At 28.4% G+C, this 21,020-nt stretch overlaps 1 protein-coding gene across 4 annotated transcripts in view; it reads right to left on the minus strand.

Annotated features, from left to right (window-relative positions):
• Positions 1-21,020, minus strand: part of ec (ubiquitin specific peptidase echinus) — a 161,365-nt gene that overhangs the window by 16,259 nt on the left and 124,086 nt on the right. For 2 of the 4 annotated variants that reach the window (XM_070109385.1, XM_036376359.2), the window contains exon 1: positions 15,071-15,554. The exons of the other annotated variants lie outside the window; for them this stretch is intronic. The gene's annotated coding sequence lies outside the window, so the exon portion shown is untranslated. Of the gene's footprint in view, positions 1-15,070; positions 15,555-21,020 lie in introns of those variants that run through there. 4 annotated transcript variants of the gene reach the window in all.

Here is a 21,020-nt window from a genome sequence, read left to right on the forward strand (position 1 = left end):
CAAGTATTTCGTTTGGGGTTCAGTGTAAATTTTGTAGCATATTAACATGCAGGTTGTTGTTAAGTGCGCAGATGTTGGTTAAATGCGAGTATATAGTATATCATTAGTCGTATTATGTCAAATATAATTCTAAAGTATTATGAATACACTTTTTTTTTAATATCAAAGCACTTGCTTCTTGGATCGTTTGGTCAGCGGTGGTGCTACTTTCAACGTTATCGAAAACAATCGAATTAGTAGCTTTATAATAGGTTTAAGACAGGCGATCTAATTTCACAAAAAAATTTTAATAGTTTATTCTCGTATTTTATTTTTTAATAAAAATTTAAGTATATAAAAATTTGATATAATAAAATTTAGTTTTCTATTGAAAATATTAATTTAAGATTTTTTTGTAATTATGTATATTTTTTTAATAGGTTTGCTCAAACTCATATAAAAACATCAATAAATTAAATTTTTAATTGTATATTTGAAATCTTTTATTTACAATTATTTAATATTTTTCATAAAATCTTTCAAGGTTTTCATCTTCATACTAATACTAATACTTCATACTGAACCATTTTATCACTTAATTCCAACTCATTCTAAAGCGCACTTAACTCTTTCTTACTTTCTTTGCATCATCTCCGAAATTCGCTTGCTCAGCTGCTAAACTTTCGTTTTTTTTTTCTACAACATACACTCCTTATTGCGCAGCTTTCGCTCTTCCCATTTTAAAACAACAAATAATTACACATTCACTAGAAATTTTCCGCTCAAACATATGGACACACAAACAAGCAAACACACACACAACTGCAGCGAGAGTGCCGCAAAAACCTTTAATAAACTCATAAATTTGGCAACAACAGCGGTCACCTAATTTCCAAACCGGTATTACCGAATGCCGAATTCTGCAAACTGCATACACAAATACACATGTATACTTGTATATACTATTTAAGCATGTGGTTGTGTATGTGTGTGTAAGAGTACATGAAAGCGTCATTCAGCGGTGATGGCGTCAGCGCACGCTTAAAGTACAATAAAAAAGTGGCACAAGATATCAACAACAAGCGAGATGTACTCGTATAAAGATCGAAATCGTCAAAAAAGTGCATAAATCAGGAGATTTGGTTTTGCGCGAAAAAACACGTTAAACTTTTATGAACAATCGACAGCGCGTCAGCTGAAGTGACTGCAAATGAAGTGAGCTAATTGCCGAAAAAAGTGAAGCTGGAACAATTTGGCGGTTGCTGATTAATGTGTGGTTGTTATTTTTGTTGTTGAGTAATTGCGAAGCGTGCAGAGAATAGTATTCTTAATTTTTTTTTTTAGATAATTTTGGAAATTTTGAACATTTATGTATATTATAAAAAATATATACATTAATGTAGAACAGTATATAATATATAAAACCACTTATTTGTGCAAAACGACTATTTTGTTCACTTATAAATATTTAATTCAATAATTGCTTAAAAAGAGATATTATATAAATTTTAATATAAATTTCAATAATTTTTTAAAAATAAAATAAAGAAACCAGTTAGATTTTTTTTTTAATTTTTTTGGAATTTTTTTACTTGTCGAATATAAATTTTTTTATATTTTATACTGTTTGCTAAAAGTGTTGAATTTGCAAAGACAATGTCGCGCAAACGACTCTTCGTCTTCTGTTCACGCTTTCTGCTTATTTAAATATGTATAAAGAGCCCGTTGATACAGGTGTCAGATAGCGTAACGAGCGAGCAAGCTAAGAACACGAAATATTTCGCACTAGTGTATAACAAAAAATATTTACACACATACATGCGTATGAAAAAGTGTGTTGAAAGGGTGCTTCAATAAAAAATAAAAATATAAAAGGAAAAAAGTAAGTTTAAACAAGGGATACAAAATTAATTTAAAATAAAATAAACAATATAAAATAGAATCAAAGAAATTACAAAAAATTAGATTAAAAAAAACCAATTTAAATTTGATTTAAACTAAAAATTATTTATGTAATTTAAAATAAAAATAAAAATAAAAATTAAATTTAAAATTAATATTAAAATTAAAAATAATATTAAAAATAAAATTAAAAATAAAACTAAAATTAAAATTAAAATATGTATAAAAAATATATAGAAATTAAATTTAAAAAAATTGTATTAAACTACATGAAATTAAAATTAAAATTATATTTAAAATTAAAAATAATAATATTATAATTAAAAAATTAAATTAAATTCAAATATATTAAATTAAATGAAATTAAATGAAATTAAAATTAAATTAAATTTAAATTAAAATTAAAATTAAAATTAAGATTAAAATTAAAATTAAAATTAAATTTAAATTAAAATTAAAATGACAAAAATTTACTAAAAAAATTATAAACATTTAAAATAAAGTAAAATAATAAAATAAAATAATAACAAATAAAATAAAATCAATCATAAAAAAAATAAATTAAATTAATTTTTTAAGAATATTTAATTCATCACAAAATTGCAAAATTTATAAACAAAGCAATTTTTTTCAACTACACATATTCTCTAATATTATTTTCAACTCCTCTAATATTGTGTCTACCAAACTCTCTTAAAGGCAATACAGCACTTATTATTTTCCGAACATTAGTTTTTGTTTGTTTTGGGCTGTTGTCTTTTCGTCAGCTCGCTTTATTCGTGAAATGCTTAGATAAGCATAAAATGTTTAAACCTTTTAGATGCTTACGCATGCAAATTTTATGCTATTTACGTAAACACAAACAAATATAAGACGAACATTCACACTCATATATTCTATGACAGTACTTTTATTGCAGTGGCAAAGCCACGAAAAGACGCCGCGAAGTAGAAACTCAAACGCCTGAAAGCAACTTGGACTGCCAAACCGCTAAGCTGCTGAAGGGCTGTTTGTACCTACATGTGCATAACTACATATAAGTGTAAAATATAAATTTTATATGTGCATACACATATAATATGTAAATAAAATTCTACGTTTGCATTTGATATTTTTATGAGCGCACAGAATGCATTTAATTTCAATTTATTTAATAGTATAGTATATAAGTGATTGTATATGTGTGTGTTACATACACATATACATATAAATATATATGCATACAACTACTGGCAGTTACATAAAAGTATCTTCGTTAACAAAGAGCTGTATGCATGAGTGTTTAAGTGCAAAGAGAAGCATTCTACCATATATACATATGTATATTTATACTGGATAAACCTTTTACACATATATATGTTTGTTTGCATTTACTATTGTGACTTCAGCTTCCAGCATGCATACAGCTGCTGCATCTTTTTCGACAGTTATCTACAACCTTTTCTTAACTCTTTTCTGTTGCTTTCTTCTTCGCTTTTTAATTTCTTTTTTTCTCTTCATTGCTGGTTAACTATTGTTGGGCGTCGTCGAACGCATAGCCGATGATTATCTTTTTAGGTTGGCTAATTTATTATGTGAGAAATGTTTGCATATGATTTCTTCAAATGCACAATAGTATAATAGCTACAGTTCTCTTTCAGATTCAATAAGCTATAAGCCAAATGATGGATGGATTGAAATCAAATAGTGGAGGTGTGGGGATTTTAATAGCGTAAAATTTCAATAAATCAAAGGGGGATATCAAAAACAAAGCTAGAATATCGTGAAGGGATGCGAAATATAGCTTGATGCACAGTGAACAATTTTATAATGATTTTTATTGATTTAGCAATTCTTTAGTACGTCATAAATCAATCAAATTTACTAAAGACTTGAACGCCTATATCTCAACATTTTAATACCTACAATGTATGAAAACAATCTTGTGAAGGCTTTACAGATCTATTAATTGTAGCAAAGGCTCTTCAGCTACCTTGTTAATGTAAGTTTTGTTTTTGATCTAACCAAAATTATCAATACTCAAAGTGAAAGCTCAGCCGAACACAGTTATATAAATTTTCTTATAACTCACATACTCTAAGTTAATGCGATATTCATCTATCAAAGCTAAGGCAAACGCATAGTGAGGTAAGGACCAGAATTTAATCTGTATGTCCTCAAAATTGGTTGAACCACTTAGTCTGGGTATTATAAGGATGATATTTCCACTTTCTTTGAATACTTTCGGACAATGGAAATATTAAAATATTTTTATAAAAATAGTATAGTACAATGGCTTGAAAATATATATAGCCCTGGAAGTATTTTCAGCTGTTTATAATGATATACAATTTCCTAGAGGGTATTATGTAAAAAACTAACTAACTTATTATTTTTTTGTAAGTTTTGAAAAATAAAATTGGAAAACTTTAAATTTGAAATGTTTTAAGTGTCACACAAATGACCTTCGATAGAAATAGGATTTATGGAGAATTTTTTTCGAGCTTGAGTTACTTGATTTATTTTTATTTTTTGATTTATTTCACCAGTGACCATGACATGAACAAACAATTATTTTTGCAAGACTTTTGTGTTCAACACAAATGTTTTTATGTACGTATATTTTTTAACTGCGCAAAAATACACAAAAGGAAGCGACAATGCGCTAACAAATTGAATAACTGTTATTTACCCACAAATATATAAGGCAAAGCTTGTATGAATATGAAAAATCAATCAAATAAATCAATGAAGGCGTCAGCATGACACATGCAAATTATCAAAATTAGGCAATTTGGCGATGAACAAGTGATAAAAAGCAAAAAGTATATAAAAAGTGGAGAAATAAATAAAAAAATTCAAAATTAAAAAAAAAGTAAAAATAACAACCAAATGTTAAAAGCAAATATTAATTCGAAAAGTGTGCACTTTCACCTGCAAAGCACAAATAAGCAGCACAATCCCCCATACAACATATATAATATTTATTGTATATATGTATGAGCATAATATTTGAAGGCAAAAACAAATGAAAAAGCAACCAAGAAATTGCCGTAAATGCCAATGCGTAAGGTGAAATTATTAATAGAAAGAAAAAAAAAACAAAAACACATGTAACACATTAAAAAATTACTTATAATGGTCAATAAATATGCTTCACATACACACACAGATGTGTGCTTCAGTGGCGCATGCGCGCTTATGAGAATTTCTATTAAAAGGCCACTTATGCATAGAAAGCAGCGAATAAAACGTTAACTAGGTAAATATTTACGATATGCAAATGATGATTGGAACGAAAGTTTTTGTAAAATAGTAGGCCATTAATCGAAACTTGCATATCTAAAGACAAAAATGTGCTAGAATATTTTTCTTAAGAAATTGAAAGCTCTAAAACAATACTGATACCCATATACATATGTATATAGGTATGTATGCTTTTGAAAATTTTAATGTAAGAAGCATGTTTATACATTTTTTGTCTTGTCAGAGCTAATCAACAGTCATTGATGCGGCCTTTTTGGATGCCATTTGGTGAGCAGCGAGCTGGGAAGCTCAGCAAAAAGTTGGCCTTTTCAGTAAATAGCAAGAAAATAACATGGCAATTTAATGGTCAATATTATTGTCAACAAAAACACAAGCAATTTGTGACAAAAAAGGTAATACATTAAGGCTGTGCATACGAGGGTGAATCAAAAAAGTCTGATCTTATGTGTTTTGAAGGAAAATATTGAAATTTTATTTAAAATCAGGTTTTTTTTCTAAAACTTGTTAAGTATATTTGTAAAACCACAAAGTAATGAAAATTTTTCAATCGATGCCTTTAAAATTGTAAAAAAAAAATGTCTGATGATGATTACATGATTTTTAATGCTTTTAGAGGTGGAATAATTCCATCTTATTGTGATATTTATTCATATAAATATAAGAAAAATTTATATAAATAATAAAATAGCACTTATTTTTTTATTACAATTTTTTTAAAGCTGACAAAGTTAAAAAAACTTAAGAGAAATTAATAGCAAAAAAAATAATAACTTTTTATTTACTATTAAAAATAGCGCCTTTCAAAAATATTTCTTGTTTTGGAAAAATGTTTTTTAAATTAAATTAAAAATTATAAAAACAAAAAATATTTTTACACAACTCAAATCATTTCAACAATTAAATTAATAGTTATTAAATGGCGCCATTAAAAAACAAAATTTTTTATTTGAAAAATTTTAAAAAAAAATTTCAACACACCTAAAAATATTTTAAAAATTCCAGTTTCAGTTAGTAACTGGTGTCATTGAAAAACATTTTTTGTTTCGCAAAAAAAAATTATTCAAAAATAAAAAAAAAATGTCAGCTCAACCAAAATAAGTAAAAAAGTCCATTATTAATTAGTAACTGGTGTCAAAAAAAATATATCTTTTCTAAATAGTTGATAAAAATTACAAACATAAAATCCAACTCAGCTATAAATATTTCAAAAATTTCAACTTGCAATGCCTGCCATAAAGGAGACTTGGCTTACCAATTTCGCATTATCATAAAAATAATTAATTGCAAATATAAGCTATGTAATAATTAAGTTGTGTAAATACTTGGCTATTTTCTGAAATCACACGCACGTATTTATGCTCCTCAAACACATACATCTGTAAGCGCATCGGTAAGCTCTTGTTATTGTGAGCATTATAATTTAATTAGCTCACAAAATCAGTGTCAACCTTTTGAACCCCAGCCATTTTTTGATTTACTGACTGCAAATCTCGTGAAGCGTTGAAAAATGTTGTAATGGTAAAGCATGTAATACAAAAGACTTAAGCAACGTACTTGACACACTGGTCGCGGCTGTCAAGCTGCGCTTGTGCGTACATAATTTATGAAAAATCGTACACATAAGTGTAAAATCATGGCATACTGCCCAGCTTTGACCGCAACTATGAGTTTACGCTTAGGAAAAAGAGCAAAGTGTTTGAGTGTATGTTTTTCTTAAATTTTGCAGAGCTCTAATTAGTCAGCGTGTTTGCGGCGCTTCAGCTGTCATTCAAGCAGACTATTTTTTATGAAAATCTTTGTTTATGTTTTTTATTTCTTTTTTTGTTCAGCAGTTCAACCATTTTTTTTTTAAGCTAATGCTTTTTACTCAGTCACTTAAGCTATGTAATAATTAAATTATACAAATACTTTGCTGCTTATACGCACGTACTTTGAGTTATGTAATTATCTGGTGGAAATTAAATATTTATGAGTTTTGCTTACGCGCAGCGCAAATTGTACATTTTACAAATATTGTATAATTATACCGCGTACATAAATTTATATGTGCATTAAAGTAAATATTATAATATACATATATATAATTATGTATGTGTGTGCAAAAAATTAACAAATTATATAAATTTTTAAATTTATTTTTTATAGCCAGTTTTCGCTTTGCAATTATTTTAATCGCTCGTAAACGTGACAAAATGGGCAAATAATAAATCCTTTTTTATATTTAATTGCACAAAGTGAGTTCCTGCGTTTTATCAAGATCAAAAGTGTGATGGAGCATTGAATTTTAAAATCACTAGTACAAACATCTTTGATGTGAATAAAACTAATCTCACATACTAATAATATACACACAGCAAGTACATTTTAATAATAAATTTCCTTGTAAAAAAATTAGCCAGCTCCGAATGTTACCAACTTGCTAAGCTAACCGACCACCAACAGCTGTCACGTGTTTTTTTCTAAGCACACAACAAATGCCTTTTTTTCTTGTAAGAAAGTAGTTTTGTTATTTTTTAGTATTTTCTTCTCATACTAGTATGTGTAAGAGTACATTGTTCTTGCTGTTGTTGTGCTTTGTGTTATGCTTTTTACGAACGCGACAACACATTTTTTTTGTACCTTTTTGGGTGTCTGCCATACAGCAACAAAGGAGGAAAAGGTAATAAAAAAGCGTCCAGCGTGTGCACAAAGTGGAAGTGAGGAAGTACTTGTAGCGGTTCGAACAATTTCCGGCGCCACAACAAATGACTTTTTAAGGCATTAAAATGCTTGGCTGTTGAAAATTTTGAACAAAGGAAGGAATTAAATGATTATGAGCGGGAAACTGAGAATTGAAAATTCATTGAAAGAAAACCAAATTCAGATTTTAGAAATAAAAATTCAAAATTCTTAAATAATTTTTTCCCGAGAAATCACATGATATTACGGCTATTGACGTCAGCCCGTCGCTAATGTCACTTTGACATATTTATTACCTGCAGACAGTTATTAATTAATTATTAATTTTTATTAAGTTGAAAAAAATTGTTTCTGAGAAACAACTTTGCTGGGGTTTTCCTCCGCATGTTGCCCCCTTCTCAGCAGGCATTCATTTTTTCACTGAATAAATATTGTTGGCGATATTCGAAGGTCAGCAAATACGCTCATTGGCCAACCAGCTTTATGGTGAATAAACATTCATACACACATACATATGTATGTATTTGAAACTTGTATGCATTATGTTAATAATTTTACTAATCATTTTGTTGTGGGTTGCGCGTGTTTGCAATTTTTTTATGAAATTAGTTTCTTTCACCGCTTGTATTTTAATGCATAATTTCAAGAAATGATTAGTAAGAAATAAGAAAAAATAAAAACGCTATTAAATTGCATGTTTATTGTGTACAGGGTTGCCAGTTACTTAATAGTTATAAAAATAGCTAAGAACAGTGTTGCCAACTATTTTGAAATTTAAATAATCAAATTAAAATTAAAATTTAAATTTTATTAGCGAAAGATTTGAAAAAAAAATTTACTTTAGTTAAAATTTTAGAAAGAGATGCCAAACATTTAATATAGTATTTAATATTATAAAAGTAAATATAAAGAATATTTATCCATAGGCTTGCCAACTGTTATTTTCGTTGTAATAAAAATAAATTTTTACTTACATTAGTGAAATGTATGAAAAAATTATTTTATTTGCGTTATAATTCTGAAAAGGAGCGCCAATCCTTTTAAAATATTTTTTATTATATATTTTATTTTATTGCTTTTAGACAAATAACCACTAAAACAAAAATATAATACAATAATAAACGTAAAAAATAGCTATGAAAAGGGTTGCCAATTAATTTTTATTAAATAAAATTATACATTTTTTTAATATAGTTAAAATTTAGAAAGGGTTGCCACATTTTTTAAATTAATTTTAATTGCTTTTTTACTAGCAATATTAATTCTTTTTACGAAATTAGCCATTACAAATGGGGGATAATATATATAATATAAATAATATAATTAAAAAAATATATTTTAAATCATAATAATTTTTTCTATTTTCTATTTTTTATTTCTTTAATTTTTTTGTAAGTACGTTGAAAATTTTGAAGTTCCTACACTTACGTTTATCAGCGATTTATCACAAAGTCACCAGCGCATTTGCATGAAAAGTGCATTGACAGGCGCTTAGGACGGTGCCTTCATTTAGTAACTTTCGAATGCGTGTAGCATAAACAGCAACATGCGTTGAATTTTAAACTAGATAGCTTTACCTCAAGAGTTCTTTTACCTCTAATGATGAACAATGGTTAGAACTTAAGCTACTTTAGTGCTGACTTTAAGTTAAAAAGCACTTGTAAGCAATAGCAGGTGACTGTATAAGCTTCTTGTTACTATTTTAGACTTGTTTAGATAGATAAAAATGTGTTTATATATATATTTGATATTGAATAATATATATTCCAAAATTTTTTTTCGAACTTCCGAATAATTTTGCTTTTCTTTATATATCTGTTACAGTTTTCTATTTGTTTCTTGCAATTTAAATTCACTTCTAACCTGTAATTTAACCCCTTAAAAACCAACATTTTATGGTGGTCATTCATTTGAAATTTTGTCACGTCTGCCACAATTGAGCACACATTCGGCATAATGACCAAAATCTAGGTTGGTACGAGAATATTTGTTGTTCTGCACGCAGCATTGTTTGAGAAATGACACTAAATTCTGATATATTCTTTTGCTGTGAATCTTTGCTAACGACACCTGCTGTTCTGCTGCTACCACCAAACAATTGTCCAATACACAAAATCAGTGTAGTGATAAAAGGAGAAAACACAGATAAAATCTTACGTTTTGCCTTTATTCAACGCAACATTTATGCCAACACACGTTTTACCTGTTTGTTGGTGTATGTGCGTGTGTATTTGGCTTCCTCAAAGGGGTCGCTTTTCATCTTTTTTTTCGTAATTTTTTTTATTTATTATTTTTTGTTTGTTGTTTTTTTCATCTATTCTATTCGACATGCATTAAAATTCTACTTGTGTATTGTCTGTGGGCAAGACGAATGTCGCCGATGGCTAGCAACATCATAAATTTGAACTCATCGTAGTCATTTACAATCGAATTGTGGAAATCAAAAGAAACTGTTTGTATTGAATGTCGTCTTCGCTCTTGTTTTATAACTTAAAATCGTAGATAAATAAAGGCTAACTAGTAAAAATCGACTTAATTTAATATCAAGTTGAATTTATAGCGATTTAACGTGTGTGATGCGGTGTGTTATGTAATCTAACGTTAATCGTTAAACGATTTTTATTGCCCTGAAAAGTTTGGTTTTTTGATGATGGATTTTATATATACTTAACTCGAGGATGTTGAGTATTGTTGGGTTTGGGTTTTCTAAATGTAAAAAAATCTTAAATAGAAAAAAATCATTATAAATGCTGTGGCAACCCTGTGTCGATTTTTTAAAGTGAGCATGAAAATTTGTTTCCTAAAAAATGTATATATACTATTTTTTATTTATTATACTAAAATAAATATATTACAAATTTGGAAAATATATGCTTTTAAAGTCCTTTAGAAAACTGGCAACCCTATTTTAACAATAAGTTTCTGTTTCTTTCAAGTTTGTCTTCCCTTAGGTTAAATGGGTTTTTTTAAATCTATATATTTTTATATATATGTTTGTTTTGTATTTTCTTACTAAAGTTTTAATTTAAAAATTTTTTTTATCAAAATGGTAGTTTCTAACTTTTGAGAACTAACATTTCAAAATTACTACATTTACTATTATTCTATATATACTTTTATGAATTTGAAACCACATACTTTTTATATTATATTATTTAAAGAAATACTTGGTAACCCTATTTGACTACTTTTACATTTTCTATGTCAAAAATAAAATTGAAGACGTTGTTTTTAAATTTAAGTATTTTTAAAACAATGATGGTCAACTTTAGTTCAAATTAAAAAACATACAGTTATGTTCAGAAAAATAGCAGTGCCTGAAAACGTTGTTTTCAATAAATATTCAATATTTTTGACACAATCATGGACAATTTTAAATTAATACCATACAATTTAATATCTAATTAAAAAATTACAGTTATGGTTAAAAAATAGAAGTGTTCTTTTAATAATGACAAATAATAGCAGATTCAAACTAAAATTATTAAAAAAAAAATGTATAAAAGATAAAAGTTAAAAATATTATCAAACTTCATGCAGAAAAAATTTGTAAACGTAAAAATTAAATATTATAACAAAAAAAAAAAAAAAAATCAAGAAAAAAAATTTTTATGGTAAACTAGTATTGAAAGGGTTCAAGAATTGTAAATTTATCAATTCACCACCATAATATATAAATCAAGTCTTTTTTTTAAATCCAAATATTTGCCTCAACCAAACACACTTATAAATCTGACGCTATCCATCGATGACAGCAGTCACCGCAGCCAATCAATCGTTATCGCACACAAATCTGACGGCCATAAAAGGGTAAAACGGGTAGCAAATGGGGATTCCACTGCTAATAGCAATTTATAAATAAGTGAACATACCTGCAGCGAGGCATAATTTTATGCTCACATACTAGGCATAAATATACAAGCGTACTAAATTAATAAATATTTGCATTTGCATATTAGAGACGCCCAAAAAGCGATAAAATAAGTAAATAAATGAGCCAAGGGTTCGGTGCTTAAGGTAAATACAAGTATGGACACTTGCTGAAAAAAAAATTTTCCTGACGCTCGACAGTAGCAGCATAATAATTCACGTGGTATATGGAAAAAACGTACACACACACAGACAAAGTGTATGTGTTGGTGTGGTTGTGAGTGTGTGCACCTTGACAGCATAACAAATTCTTGATTTTTTCCAACGGCAGCAGTGCTTGAAGAAATTTACAAGACAGCAGTGTCAATAAGACGACAATAACCAACAATAAATATTTAAATGTTGTTTTTGTTCTTATTGTTGTCGTGCTGGATAATCGATAGCATAGCTGTGCGCATTGCATGTAAATGTTTGCACAGCTATTATTTAGCTTTAAAATAAAGAAAACAAAAATATCAAAAGAACGCCAAGAAGTTTGTGTCTTAAGTCTTTTGTTGGATTGCGCGCGCGCCCATCGCATACTAATTTCTGTATGAAATGCAAAGCAGCGCGAGATGTGTCTTTATTTGATTGAATAGTTAGTTGATTTAGCGTTTTGTTCTTCGCATTTGTTGTTGTTGCTGTTGGTTTGCCTGGGTTAATGGCGTTTTTATGCAAATGCCGGTAATTGACAGTTGGCTGTGCAAAGCCAATACATAGCGCTTGCCGAAAGTCCGCGTTCGCCTTTTTTTTAATTTTATAGTTTGTTGTTGTTTTTGTGTTTGATTTTGAGCTGCAAATAGCTACAGTACACTTTAAGGTTATGATTTTGCAAACGGTTTGTAGGTGTGTTGGGCTTAAGGCGTTGATATGCACACCAAGTGAGGTGTATGCAGAACGTGCGGGGCGAAGGCGTAAATAAATGCTGATTCGCTGTAAAATTGATTGTGCGTTGATTTTGAAATGAAGTACATATTTGTATGCAACCAGTTGAAGCGAAATTTCTTAAGAAAAATGCGGTATCGAACGCAAATTGAAATGCGATGCGAAGCTTAACGGAACTGCTTTTCGATTAGCTTATAATGATTCTGAGAAAGTGTAACTTTAGCCAACAAATATTTTTCTTAAAAAAATTTTTTTTTTTCTTCAATAAGTTTACTTCATAAATACCTTTTATTAATTTTTTTATGAATAAATTTTATTTTTTAAATATGTTATTTAAACAAATTATTTAATATTTCATTTTCATTATCTTTATTCAATTAATATAACTATATTTTTAATTATGAATTAATTTTTTATAAGTTTATTATTTATTAATTTTACTGTACATTTTTTTGTACAATTAAATATAAAGAATGTTACTACTAAAATTTGTTTGAGTAATTTTATTTGTAGTAAAATAATAATTTTTTTTTTATTTTAAAAGTTTTGCTGAGTAATATTTTAGTTATTTATAAAATGTTATTATTGAATAAAGTATTCACTTAGTTTGATTTTTTTTAAATTTTTAAAGTTAATAAATATTTTTTCTTAAAAAAAATTAAGTTTTTCCTTCGTTTAATTTATTTTAAAGTTTTTCTGTAAAATTTTTATTTGAAAAAATGTAGTATGTTACTAACAACCAAACTTTTTGTTAATTGATTTGTAAATTTTTAATAGTACTAATATTTTATTTTTAAAATTCTGTCTTTACTCAATTTTCTTAATTTTTTTTAACTTTTTTGCTTTTTGATGAAATTCATTTTTATTTCTTTTTTAGTTTTTATAAGAAAAAATCAAAAAATTATTTTTTTAATAATAGTAAATTTATAATTATTTTCCATTAAAAAACTTCTTTTTTAATCCTTTTTATTTAAAAATTTTTTTTTAGTATTTTAATTTATTTTATAGGAAAAATATTGACAGAAAACTTTAATTTTTCATTATTATATATTCAATTTATATGGTAAAATTTATTAAAATAAACTTTTGGCATTTTGAAAATAAGTAAAATTATATTTTTAAAATATGTCAACAATGGTGGATACCATTTTTTAATTCTTAATTTTCAAATTTTTAATGACTTTTATTTTATTTGTCAAATTTTATCCTTACTTATATTTAATTTAATTGAATTGTGTTCTTTTTCATGAAAGAAACTAAATCCAAAAACGCGGTTAATAACTTTTCCGCGTTAAGCTTTTACACTGCAAATTCCACCTTTTATTGTCAGACATAAAGTAAAGAGCAATTATGCCTTGTCAAATATAATTAAACACTTACTTTAATATACAAACATAAACTACACCACTTTAGTGAAATAAAAATAATTATATACGCCATTAAAAGTTTTGCGTGCAGAGCAATTTACGCACCTGCTATATATACACACATACACTCATACAGATGTATTTATATGCTCTATATGATTAAGTATATGAAAATCGAACTATGAGAGCGCTTTAAGCTAATTGTATAAAGCTTAAGTTAATTTATTTAAATCACTCATCTGCTTAGAAAACATTAGCTCGCTAATTTTGAGACAAAATTCATGGTAATCAACAAGTGGCGAAACAAGTTTTTGAAACCGTTTTATATTCATTGCCTCAGTAACCTGCTTCTGTGGTTTTTAAGTTTACATTTTGATATTTAAATATTGCTTGAAACTTTTTTTGTGAAACGTATTAGTTGAGCAGACAAGTCAGTGAACAAAGCAAAAGACTTAAGCGACGAACCTCAAATGTTTTGTTTTAATAGTTGTGGAATTAAATTTAGACAGATAACCATAACTAATTTGAATTTTTATAATGATAATTGCTAATAATAAATAATAGTAAATAATAAAAGCAAAACAAAAAAAATGTATCTTGATTTTTATCGGTCAGTTTGAATGACAGCTATATGATACTTGTATAGTAGTGCGGTCAGAACAATTTCTGGAGAGATTGTAGCGTTATCTTGGATAATAATGTATGCCAAATTTCCTGAAGATATTTTGCCAAATCAAAAAGTTTTTCATATGAGGACTTGATTTTGATCGTTCAGTTTGTATGGAAGCTATATGATATAGATGTCAATCCTCCCTCTTAGACAACAATCTATGCCAAAAAGGTTAAGAAAGCACGATTTTCCATTTTAAATAACGGAAAGCTCCCTAAAATATTTAATTTCATACTCTGCCGGTAATAATTGCTTTCTAGCCTTATACATATTTATATCAATATATAAATGGATTTCATCTGCTTTAAATTCAATAAAAATTATATTTTGCATTTAAGAATAAATATTTTTCCAGCTCTTTTATTTTTAAAACCGTCCAGCAAACAACACTTTCCATAGTAACTCCAAATCCATTTTTTTTCGTTCTACTTACGACTTTAACACTTAAAACAGCGTACAAAATAAATTTGCTATTTTTAGCAATAAAAATAAATATTTTTTCATAAAAGCAATTGCAATTTGTCACACTGTAAGCACTTTACTTGCGGTTTTCTAAGTAAGAAATTGTAATATTTGCACCAGCAAGTTATAAACACTTCGTAAAATATTTTTATTAATTCCTTCAAGCACTTCTTTTTGTTGTTTTCTTTAGTACAAAATATTTGCAATAATCAATTCTTAGGTATTTATTCTTTCAATTTCGATTTCCTCATAGTTCACATCTCACTTAAAAAAACTCGCGCCATTCGTTCACAGCTTCCCAACAGTACAATCGTCTGTACACATTGCGCGCTAAGCTAATTCGAAAGATGAAAATCGAAAAAAAAAATACAAATACAACAAATGTAAAAACGTTAAACACGCGCAAAGCGGCAAAAACGCGTCCAAACGCTCGAAACTATGGCCTAAAACTGAAACTCGTATGCCCAAACGGGCTTGGAAAACGTGTGGCCAACGAAAGAGAGAGCGTCAAAGAGAGCGCACAGGTAGGTAAACACAGGTGAGAGCGGCTATAACACACTTGTGTGCCGCAGAAAGACAACTTGCGCACATGGAATACAGCTAAGTAAACTGACGATGTGACTGACAGGCGAGTAAACAAACAAGAAAAACCCGAGTGGCGGCACACACGACAATCGGACCGACACACCAACCGTGAGTGAAACAAACAAGTCCAATAAAACAGGTAACAGACAACAAGACGAGCATAACCGGAGCGGTACAAGAAGAAGGAAAACAATAAGAATAAAACGAAGAAATTAGTGGAGGAGACACATTATGTTGGCAACTGGTTGTCAGACCGCCATTTGTATGGGTTGTCGGTGACGGTAACTGAGTTGGTGTCGTCACCGCTAGCAGTGAGTTCATGTGTGTAAACAAAACACTGGCTGTTGCCAGCAACAACAAAGCGCGCTATTCTACACGGCGGCTCACCTGTACTAACACAAGTGTGTATGAGAGAGAGTATTGGATACGGACCCTTATGTTAGGAGCATAAAGACGGTAAGTAAAAGCCACTGTCGGAGCGGTGAACTGGTTGGAAGCATTGAGTGTGTAGTATTGCTGCTGGAGTACAGGTAAAACATATAGTTTGAGAGTTGTAGGGTGTGAAGAAATGAGTTTGGAACGCTTGTGTATAGCTAAGCAAGCACTGAATTGGTTTTCATGCTCTTGTTACACCCTGTATTTACTGTATCCATTTGCAATTCGTTCACTGGTGGATGTTATTTATTAACGCCAACTGATTGGCGGGAAGTGCAAATGCGATTATGAAGTTGAGATTTTATTTTGTTTGCGCAAATTAGCTCTTAAAATTTTAGCATTTGTCAGAAGATTTTAAATCTAAAATTTTACACATCTACTAGCTAAGTAATTTGAATTTTTTTATTTGAAATATTACTATTTTAAATTATTTGAATTAGATAATTTTTTTTGTGTGGTAAATTCAATGAAACAAATCTTAATTATTAAGATTCGATTTTTTTGTTCACATACCATTTTTCGCCACAAAATTTCATTTTGCCCGCCATTTATGTAGCAAAACAAAAAATTTCTAAAATCTCTTATCACATAACCTCATTGCCCAACAATTACGCTTCCATTATTAATACACATTATTCAACTACTCACATATACAATTTTTGTATTATATTTTGTCATTCCTCTTTACCTTCCATACATCAACAGCATCTTTGTGTCTCATTGCCAGTGACACTCAGTGCTCACGTCTCAAATTTGGGGGTTAATTCTCATATCTCACAAATGCATCTAAACGCTTGAATTTTTATTGTTTTAGTTCTTATTTGTTGTAAATTGATTGCGCTCGGTTTTAAAAAATGATGATAATCAAATTAAATCGGAGTGTTTGAAGAACAGGTTTATTGAAATATGAAGCGGGATGCAGGTCAAAAAAAGAAGAGCACTATATGAATAAGGTTAAAGGACTTAGCCAAAGCAGATTATGGGATCAAAGTAATCAAGAAAATTTAAGAAAATAAACTGAGGTACAAAAATGTGTCAAAATAAAGAAATTTGAGTTTTGATTGCAACCGAATTATCTGGTGGCTTGATTGTGAAGAGTTCTGAGTAGTTGACAAGTGCTATGGTAGCTGAAATTTGAGGAATAAAGGGATTTGTTTAATGGTTTGGGAATAATCGCTTATCGTAAGAAGCGATTTAGTAAAAAATATTTTTGAGCATTTAAGTTGCTTAATTATATATTTTCTTTGAAAGGCGTGTAGAAACGCTTTTTAATTAATATAGATTTAAATTTAATTTTTGAAATAAACTAAATATTTAAACAATTTTTCTTCACAAAATATTTGTTTTTAAATATGGCTACATTTAATAAGTAGCCAACTTATTCCATATTAAAAAAAAATGTTCGCTATATATTGCATGCACAAAATTTTGTTTTAAAAATATTGTTAAACTATTTTTTCCATTGTTTTGAAAAATGATAAAAAAATTTCCAAAATATATTTTTCAATATTATTATTAATATTTTATAAAAAAATTTCAAAATTTTCATAAATTTCAATTTGAAAAATATTTAAAAATGATTTTAAAAAAATCTCATCAAAAATTATGAAAAAGATTATCCAAAACTGTATTATTTGCGTAGAAATATAAATTTAAATTAAAAATTTGTTCTGATACTGCAAACACATGCAGATTCTGCTCAATTGAAATAATTCGACGAGACTAGGCATTTACAGGTTATATACAATAATTTGCCTATAAGGCAAACACTTTAAGAACCAATATCCGAAGAATTAGAAAATTGTTGTAAAAACAAAGTTTTTGTTTTTGTTTTAATATTATAAAATATTTTTAGGCTTACAAACATTATTATACAAGTTAGTGGTTAATGGGTATAATGGGGTTATGAAATATTATAAGTAAAGTAATGCTTATTTACTTAAAGAACAGAATTTTTTACTTACAATTTTTTATAGAAAATAAAAAATATATTTTTATAAATTATTAATTGGCATATACCTGTTTGTATGTAATGATAAAATATATATATATGAAAAAATAACACAGAAACTTTGTTATAAATTAAATTATTATCTTAATCAATTCATTTAATCACATACACTACAAAACAGCCAATAACTTGCAATAAATGTATGTATATCGACCATATTCGAAAATTCGCCAGCGAACATAAACGGAAATGCCAAACGGTCCAGCCACCAAGTAACAAAGCACGAGTGTTTGTAGTAAATTTTGTTAACAAAAAGGCCACAAGAGAGTCGTGAGAAACTCTGCTGAAACTAAGAAAGTTTGAAAAGCCCACAAGCGTGTAGATATTAGCGCCAGCGGCTACTAAATAGATTGAAGTATGGCCAACTTACTTTGAATTTAATTGCAAGGCAACACAAAAGTGCAGTAAATCAAAGGCTAAACACTCGTGAAATAAAAAAAATAAATAAAATAAGTGCTGGTTGATGCTCGACTTATAAACATAGCTGCAGCATAGCGAAGAGATGACTCACGCATGCGCGTAGACATTTCTAAGCGAAGCTAGTTGTGTGTGGAATCCCTTATGGAATGCGGAGAATGCATGTAAAAATGCAGAGAAATGCGTGTGTGTAAAAACTACATATATATGTATTTGTATTCATGTAACAATAGCAACAAACAGAAACTGTTAACTTAACTTTTTGGCTTTCATATAAATATATGTAGCCCTTTTTTACATCTGACAGGCTTAACTGATTGAGCTATGTGTTGTACAACAACAGTAAATCAATCACGCAGCAATCAGCGGCTAATTGGTAACGCGACACGCCACAAACTGGCTACTTAAAGGCTGCATATGAGGAAGGTATAAAAAAAAGGTATACATTTTGAAAAAAATTGAAAAAATTTTAAAACTTGAAAAAACAAAATTTTAATCACAAATCTTAAAGTTTTTTAAAAATTATAAATCTGAAATTTTTTTAATGAAATAGCGGTGGCATGGCAATAAAAAATAAAAATTAAAAAATAATAATTATATCGGAAATTTTAAAAAATGATATATATCAAAAACCCAAAATACGTAAAAAGAAAACAACAATATACAACAAAAACCGTTACTGGCACTTAGCGTTGCCGTATGCATCACCTTCGTTTCGTAGAAGCAAAATCATACAAACTTGAAAAAGCGAAAAATCCCACAACGATTGAGCAAATCATTAATAAATAAATGAAAAATAAAATTACTAAAATCATTGATACTATGCGCTGAAAGTGTTTGGTAAACACTGTAGACTGAGGCCAAGCGTCGAAAGGTCTTAAGCAGAAAATTACCAATATTAAAGCAGAAATAGCAATGAAGCGTCAATAAAATCGAAAAAAAACACGCACGAAATAGCGCTTCAAAATCTTTTCGAAGTATGAATTGCTGCTACAACAACTAAAATGGGCACACAAAAAAATTCAAAATATATTGAAGCTTTATAATGAGGCCTCAAAAAGTAGTAGTGAAAAGGTCAAAACGCTGTTGCTGCGCGTTCAAGCTGTCAATTAAAAATTCGAAAATACAAAAATAAAAACAAACAACAATTTTAAATATTGTTAAATACATTTTTTTGCTAACTGTTTTGTTGTTGCTGCGTGCACAACGCACTTTACAACTTCTGCCAACAAAATATTTAGGCTTATGCGCCATCACAGCAACAAAAAATTAAAAAAACAAATTAAATGTGCCTCGCATATAGTGATGTGTGCGCATGTGTGTGTTTTTGATGAGTCAAATGGCGCGAGCTACATAAGAGCATCGCCGTGGCAATCATAAACTTTGCTGCTGGTCCACATGAGTTGAATGCTTAACGGCGCGATGTTGTTGTAATGCGTGGTGCCCTTTTATTTACACCGTTTTTTCCTATACATACTTGTATGTGCGGGTGTCTGTCTTAAAAGTTTTGATCTTCATCACATCACATTTTTTATTATTACAATTCTGGGTATTGACTTTGTATGTAAAAGTTAATTTTTTCCGCTCATCTTACATTTGTTGTCACACGCGCTGCGCTGAGTTTCTTCTGAGTCATTTGAGCTAAGCTTTAATTTTTTATCTTTTTTGTTTTTGGTACAGCACTTTAGTTACTTTTTTGTTTCATGTTTTTGAGCTCATCAAACAGCTAATATGCATTAAAAACCTATATGGTTGGTGTTTTTTAATTAAAAAAATTTTTTTTTTCTAAAACTGTGTGTAATAGGGTTATTGTACAATAATTTTTCCATAGTCATTGGGCGCAGAAAAATCATAAAATATTAGACATATTAATACTACCGGCATAAATTGCGCTCGTGTAGCTTTTGTTGTTCATTTATTAGGCTCACATTTTAGTAAATTCTAGTTGTGTCGAATTGTAAATTAATGTGTTTGTATTTTTTCAGACTTTGGAGTTGCTGCTGCTTAGTTACAAGTAATTTATTTGTAATGCGCGTTAGGTTTACTGTTTACATCCAAACAAATCTACGAACGCAAGCATATAAAGACTACTGAGCAGAGCTTTATAAAAACTGTGTATAAATTTATGGGTAATTAAATAGTATTTGTCAATAGCAATCAAAGCGGAAGGTTTACAGTTTTTTAATAATTTATTTATAAACATATATATAAAGATTGTTGTTGTTGTTTTTATATAAGAACACAATACATTATTAATATATTATAGTTTAGTAAAACTGTTTTAGCGTAATAATCCCCCATTAGATATTTTAGATCTTAAAAAATTCTACTAATATCAATAACGAACGGTAGCACAAGGGCACTTCCAAAAGTTTTTAAATACACAAAAAAGGTAAATTTTTAGATCTTGCTATTCGACTCTTAATAACTTGAAAATTTTGAATAATAATAATATAATAAGATTGTAAGATAC

The sequence above is a fragment of the Bactrocera oleae genome, chromosome 5 (genome assembly GCF_042242935.1).
Source record: "Bactrocera oleae isolate idBacOlea1 chromosome 5, idBacOlea1, whole genome shotgun sequence".
Taxonomy (NCBI): domain Eukaryota; kingdom Metazoa; phylum Arthropoda; class Insecta; order Diptera; family Tephritidae; genus Bactrocera; species Bactrocera oleae.